The following is a 7,522-nucleotide window of genomic DNA, read 5'->3' on the forward strand; positions in this document are numbered from 1 at the left end:
AATCTATTTTTAATTTAATCCGTACAAGTTCACGGTTTTAATACTGAAATGGTATTTTTATTTAATATTCAGATTTATTGTGAGAGTATTGATAAAAATTGCTTATATAAATTACAAATGTTTGACGAATACATGATGATGTTCTTAAATATCTATCTCGTGTCCTCTCTGTTTTGGCTTAGCGGATATAAACGTCATCATTATATTAATAAAAAAAAAAAAAAACAAGTGATAGGTTTTTTTTATATTTGCAGATGTATTGCACCATTAATATTAATTTGCGATTCTTATAAGTCATAGGGTTGGAATGCCATCAGTTAATATGCAGGCCGAGCATCAGATGCGAGCACTGAGCAGGTTTACGGACGCTCGGTTTTTATTGTCAATTATAAACGTACATACTAATGTAGGAAATTAACCTAATCTTGAGTTTTACGGGGTTATTTAATGGGTCAAAGGAGTTACTGATCGCGATGTGTATGTATATACTTTTATTGCTCGTATATATTTTGATATTTACGAGTGCTGTTACAGGTGTCGAATTTTTTTTTTTTTAATTCATTTTTTTTTTTATATATAATGGCAACATTGTTATGTCAATGTTTATAGTCTATGTTAGAATTAAAACAACACGAAATAACGTTATAAAACAATCAAACAGATGTATGTTGGGCATAGTTTTTTTGTTGTCAGGAACCTTTTTTGCCACGTGCAATAAATAGGTTGTACTTGGAACACGATAATTGATTCCTCAAACAGTTGGGGGTTATCTTAATAATTTTCAATAAAATTTAACACCAATTAGCTGGATCTAAACATTATTATTACGGCGGACAATCAACACAAACAAACATAAAAAAAAAACAATATGTAACAAAACGATTTGACCCGACCTTTTACAAGCGCCGTCGTGTCGTAGAAAGAACCCAATCTGAGAGGGACAGATGTATTTATATTATTGTCAGCTAGAATGGGATGAAACAGTCGTAATTAACTCAAAGAGCTTGCCGAAAAAGGGTTATTTATCCGGGGTCATTTGTTCTGTGGGGCAACTTTTCTCGGGTTAGTTTTGTGAGAAATTGTTCCTCGAACATGTTTGAGATAGCCAATTAGTTTTTTGTACAAGAATACTAATAAAATAAATTAGGGACGTTTGGACCACCGACATAAGTTGTATACGTTTTTAACACTTGTTAGTTGTTTGTATACGATGTGATGTTTATATCCTGAAATAAAGGGATGGTATCCATAAAAGTTGTAATAAGTGTCAGTAAACTAACACTAGTTAAAATAATTTATAATAAAGCAAAGTTAAAACGTTCATATCTAGTCGTATATATTTTCTTATAATTATCGTCGGTATAAAATTTTTCTTACAACTTCCTTTGCATCTTGTTTTTCTATTGCTTCGGTGAGTGGACGGTGATTAAGGAGATATTAATCATAAAATCAGCCAACAACATTTTTAATTTATTTTTGAACTCAAAATTGGACTTTAAAAAAGATTAACAGCATTCACGAGATAACTAAACCTGATGACATCCTTAATTTACATCAAACAAACAATTTGACAGATCATCGATACATTTTCTGAAACGTTCAAAAATTTTTTAAGTGTAATATGAATAGTGTGGACCTAAGTCTTTTTGATGATAAAAAAAATTAGGTCCCAAGAATGAACTAAGTTTAACAAAGCCCTATATCTACATAACAAGTTTATTTTAAGTTACGTGAAGTGAAGCAAATCGTGAGGGCTCATGGGAAAAACGGCGCCCCATAAATAATGGGATCCCCATAAAACCATCAAACATTCATTACTAGTCAACGCATCAGTGGCTGGGATTTTTGAACAATAGTATTTTAAAGACTTCAAAGCAACTTAATGAAATTTAAGTTAACTCTAAATTATTTATGATCATAAAGAATATATTTTAACACATCCCGATTGTCTTCCATTGTATATTATATCTAAAGACTAAAAATCTATCCTCTATGGTCTCATCTGTCAAATTAAAATGTCACAGAATATATAACGCAATAGATTAAAAACACTCAGGCTTGTATTACATTGTGTCATTAAAATAAATTTATTTCACTTTCACCCAGATTCTTTAAAGACATCCTTGATGGTAAATATTAAAATTTTAAGCTGCGTGTTGTCGCAGATCAAAGATTATCATCTCAAATAATTATGTTATAAAATAATGTATAAATATTCATTGTAACTTATTAACCTTATTGCCTTTTGAATATTCTTCAACGATAATTCTCTGTGAATAGGTTGCATTTATAAACAAGTGACGTTTAACAAACATACGCAGACATAAATATGTATATGAAAATTACATCAAAATAAATATGTCATAGACGAAAAAAAAGGCATTTTACGCGCTCATTTGCTATCTGCATAACATATATTACTTCGGTTTTTTTTTTTACAACAGATAATATATTTAAAACAATTTAATTATAAGACATAAAACTGAGTTTCATTTTTTTTTAAAAAAAGAATGTTATTTTAAAATATATAGAATGTAAATTAGTTAAGACAATAAAATCTTGGAGCAGTTCGCGTGCCCGATCGAAAATGAATTTGTCATGGTGCCTCTATCATTACTATTACCGCTAGATGGCGGCCTGTTTGATGGTAACATTAGATTTTTTTTTTTTTCAAATGTTGCCATACAAGTTTTATAAACCGAGGCTTTATTATCTTATTCATGTTCGAGAAATAGTCGAAATATTAAATTTTTTGGGGCTATCGACGTGGAATATTAACTAGATTTTAAATTTATGAAAAGTTACGGTTATGGATCTGTACCTAAAATTTGGTTTGATAATGCAGGTTAACATCTATAGAGCAAATATGTACTAACGATCATGTTTAGGCTATCAGTTTAATATTTTTCGTTATTAAAGGTTCTAAAAGCGAGTCGTTACCAGACTCTATTTCAATAAAATTTATATCTGAATACTTTGAAAGTTCTTCTCTGTGTTGAATTGATAAATTTCTTACGTGTGAAGTCCGATACGCTGAAAAAAAAACAAAGGAACGCCATCCCGTACGACCACAACCATAGATTTCCATTCATTCAAGATTGTATCGTTTGTATTTCCGACTGAGCACAAACAAAATCTTTTTTTTTATACCGCCAGACACCGGCAGATAAGTAACTTATTATAAATTCTAGTTGCGAACCTTGTTCTTTTAAAAATTTTCCATAAAAGGTAAAAAAAATCTTGCATAGGAAGCACAGTTTGCATCATTCTAGGAACGCTCCCCCTTCAAACGCCGCTCGTAATTACTTTCATTATAACCATAAAACAGCGCTGGGACAAGACCTAGTCATAGCTAGTCTATAATTTTATTATTGTGGACCTATAATTGTAATTCCCGCGTATTGGTAAACACTCGCTTTGCGTGTCAGGGGAGGCCATTTTGTATTAGCTGTCATTATTATTGACAGTTGACATTCGTACTGTAATGGCGGGCTACTTGTTGCGTCGCTAATGTCATAATATTAGACACCTTATTTAGAAATTGTGAGAAATATTCCCAACGCATTCACTTTAATACATATATACATATGTACATATGTAATAAAATAATTTTAAATGTATTGTACAAATATTTTTAATTATTGACAATCATACGTCGTTGAATTAACAATTTTTTTTTTTATAAAAGGCACAAATTCCAGTGCATATTTTTTCGCAATGTTCTGTAATTTTTTTCATATTAATAAAAAGAATTGTCATTTTTTTTTTATTTCGTACTAAACAAAGTGCCACATATTAATCATAACTTCCTATCAATTATCTTAAAAATCTTATTACTATACATTTTTTTTCTTTATTTGTTTCACATATAATCTTTAAAATATATATAATATATAATCTAAATAGTTTGAAGTCAAAATATAAATTGTTTTACATATAATGACATACATACATACATACATTTTTCAGCAATGACGTTTTTAATGTTTATGCATTATACTTGTTATCTATATAAAATCGAAAGAGTTATTTCATACCTAGGTATTATAGGAATAATTTTAGATCAACCGTTCTCTAATAACGTTCGTTATCTGTGGAATAAAGTATTAATAAAATTGATACCCGCATTGACGGGACAAAAATAACTTACGAGATAGTTAAAAAAGTATTTTATATGTATTTTACAAAAATCTCACACATCACCAAAGATACGTAGAGTTTGGCCGTTCGCCAATGAATTTAATTAAACATTTAAATGAAACTAGTATTATTCGGATTTACTACGCGGATTTTATTATTTAAAAACTACATAATCCCGACGTCTCGGTTACTTTGCAGCAACCGTGATCACGGGCAGACGAAGTTTAAATAATAAAATCCGCGTAGTATATCCGAATAACACTAGTTTCATTTAAATGAATACTCGCGAAAATCTTAGATCTCATTAATTAAACATTATATTTTACTAAATATACAGAATTATGAGTCCAATCGAAAGTTAATTTAAAACTATCTGAATCAGCGTAAGTAGGTTTAGCATGATTTCAGTTACAGCAAAATTATAATAACATAATTTTGATCGGTTTACTGTGTACGTTTAAATGTTAGAGGTTAAATTTTATAACTCCGACGTATTAGTTTAAAACAGATACTAAGTTAAAGGAACTGCGAGTGTTGCATTTTTTAATTGATCGTGATCGTTAATTAAATATTAATTTTAATTGACCGATGATAGTTAGATTAATAAAGAGCATGACGACGTCGTTGTAAAAAGAAAATAGCCTCAGGCAAATGCAGAGTATAAATAAAATTACATTAAGTATGAAGTATATTGTCCGCGTTTAACTACCGTCTGTGAGTTTCATCGTTAATTACTTTTTTTATACAAAATATATGCACTACTTGTTTTAGATGCGATTTAGTCAGTTTTAAAGTTTATATACCAGTTAAATTTATAAAGTGACCCGTGTGTTCATCTAAAAGCTTCGCGTACACAATAGTATTGTCGTGATCTTACAGTAAAAACGAAGAATTTCAGGATAAAGTGTAGCCTATGTCTTATTCTGCTGTCTGAACGTCATATCTGTTAAGTATCATAAAAATCAGTTGAATGGTCTCAGCGTGATAGACCGACAAACACCCATACATCCTCAACAGCCATCGCAAGTATAGTATAAAATACGTTTAGAAAGACAATTAATTTCTACGTGTTGTCTTTATCAAATACATAGTCACTTAGTGTTTACGGTAAGTTCATTAAAATATAAAAAATCGACAGAGATCCTCTAAAGAAAATATATTCTTAATTCGTTTGGGAAATCGTTTTTGGATGTATTTTGTGTATCAACGAATCGCTGTGATGAGATCGAAAATCACAATCTAAGGCCTCATCTGCTGAATAAAAATCATCTGAAGTGTTCTTAATAGGATTGTAAGACTATATATATAATGTTGTATTAGACGAAAAACAATTATAACTCACAGGTTTCAGACATATCTAAAATATCACGAGGCCATAAATAAGAAACTTTGTGTCACATTAAAACAATCAACAAATTTCCCTGAGACATGTCTAGGTTTAAATGTAAGTCGGTGGGAATTAGTTTAAGATATAATAATTATATGGAAAGATTAAAATTAGATTAAATATTATTTATGTCAAATTTAATGAAACCTAGAATATAATCGTATTGAAATCCTAGGTTTTTATATTCCTATTAAAATTTCAATATATCAATTAGTTTACCAAAGAATGATCGCACGAATGTGATATGCACTTGAAAATTATGATATCAATGAAACTAATATTTTTCGGATAACTAAGTACGCGTATTTTATTATTTTGAAAAACTACATACTCCCGACGTTTCGATTACTTTTCAGCGACGTGTGAGTGATCACGGGCAGACGAGATGTGAGTGTCTGTCAGTTGGTCTTGTTATTTATCACCTACCGCCATCGATTTCTTAGTTTTCTGGCGTACCGCTCTGGATGCCGGCAGGATGCGCTGACGGTGTCACGAGTTCCTGCGGTGTGGTTACGGACATGGGATTTTATATTTTTAAGGAGTGGTTCCCAGGTATTGGACAGATTCCAGCCATCTTCTCTATTGAAATTTTGATGTTTTTTAATTTCGATAGCCTCGGGGATTAACCTCGGTGCGCACCTGTCTTCACGAGCGAGGATTTGTGGTTTATCAAACCGAATGAGGTGGCCCGGTTTGTCCATTTTGTGTTCACAAACCAAGACCGATCACAACTTTTTTATAGCAACTTAGCCTTGGATCCGAACTACAATGCCATAAATATAATTTAGTACATCATTAATTTTGATAGGCTCAATAGGAAAGCAAGTAGAAATTAAATATCTATAATATGAAGTAATTTAGATGAAACTTTTACACATAAACATTCTAAAGTATAGAATGGGCTTGTGTTATGAACTACCTAAATTGATAAATTAAACAGAACACATGAAATAAAAGGCACTTACTATATTGAAGGGCACAAGCCATTGGCCAAATATTAAGGTAGGTATTAAAAAGAAATTTAAAACTAAATAAAGATTCCATTTCTTTTACTTTCTCATGTAATCAAAACAAACTATATATTTTTTTAATTTTAATCTGTTTTTAAAAAGGTTTTATTACACACCAGTAATAAGTCGTAAAAGATAATTAAACCAGTTGCATACAGGTAGCTCATGAAATGAGTATTTTATGAATTTCCTAATTTCTAGACGCTGTAATTCTTTGCGAAGACGAATTCTACTTGTAACGAACGCAACATTATCTCATCGCGTGAGATAGCGATCAGTAATATCAAATGTAAAGAAAAAAAAAAACCATTTCTAAATGATTACATGAAATGAAAATGGCGACGGAGTTGCAAAACATGTTGTAGAGAATAAGAATTTTAGCTGTATTTTTTTAATAGAATTATATCAGAAGATCATTTTATATAGACGATTTTGTTTGAGAAAATAAACGATATGTTTAGGTCCTGTTCAAGTACCTTGTGTCAACGCAATGCCAAAGTCCACGGCTAGTTATGTGTAAGCAAAATGACATTTGTTTTATACAAACAAAATAGCGGCCGAACATTCGAATTATGAAATTCTCTTATGTGTTGCCATAATTAAAACTAATTTAGTGGGCACTTGTAACAGATTAAAAGAGAAAGCATTTAAAAATAAATAGTCATTTGTAAGCTTGTAAATTTTACGCTGTAATGCCGTTTCTAAGTTAACAAGCAATTAATCAACGCATTGAAATTAATTCTCGGCTTCGTTATGGACGAAAATTAAAAAAAAAAATACTAATGCAGACAAGAATTGAAATTTTTATAGCATATGCGTAATAGTCTGATATTATGAAATGAAATCGTTTAATGTTTTGACATTAAAACAATGGCGAAGCAATGTTTAGATAATCTTTAAGTATGTATAAATGAAAAATTCATTGAGACGAGCGGGATTAAAACTTGGAACCTGGACAGTAACTTCAACGAAATATAGTTTGATT

General features: G+C 30.4%; 1 protein-coding gene across 3 annotated transcripts in view; it reads right to left on the reverse strand.

Annotated features, from left to right (window-relative positions):
* The window catches only part of LOC116776205 (homeotic protein distal-less-like), a 99,396-nt gene that overhangs the window by 34,767 nt on the left and 57,107 nt on the right, over positions 1-7,522 (reverse strand). The gene's annotated exons all lie outside the window — the stretch shown is intronic.

This window comes from Danaus plexippus, chromosome 28 (genome assembly GCF_018135715.1).
Source record: "Danaus plexippus chromosome 28, MEX_DaPlex, whole genome shotgun sequence".
NCBI lineage: Eukaryota > Metazoa > Arthropoda > Insecta > Lepidoptera > Nymphalidae > Danaus > Danaus plexippus.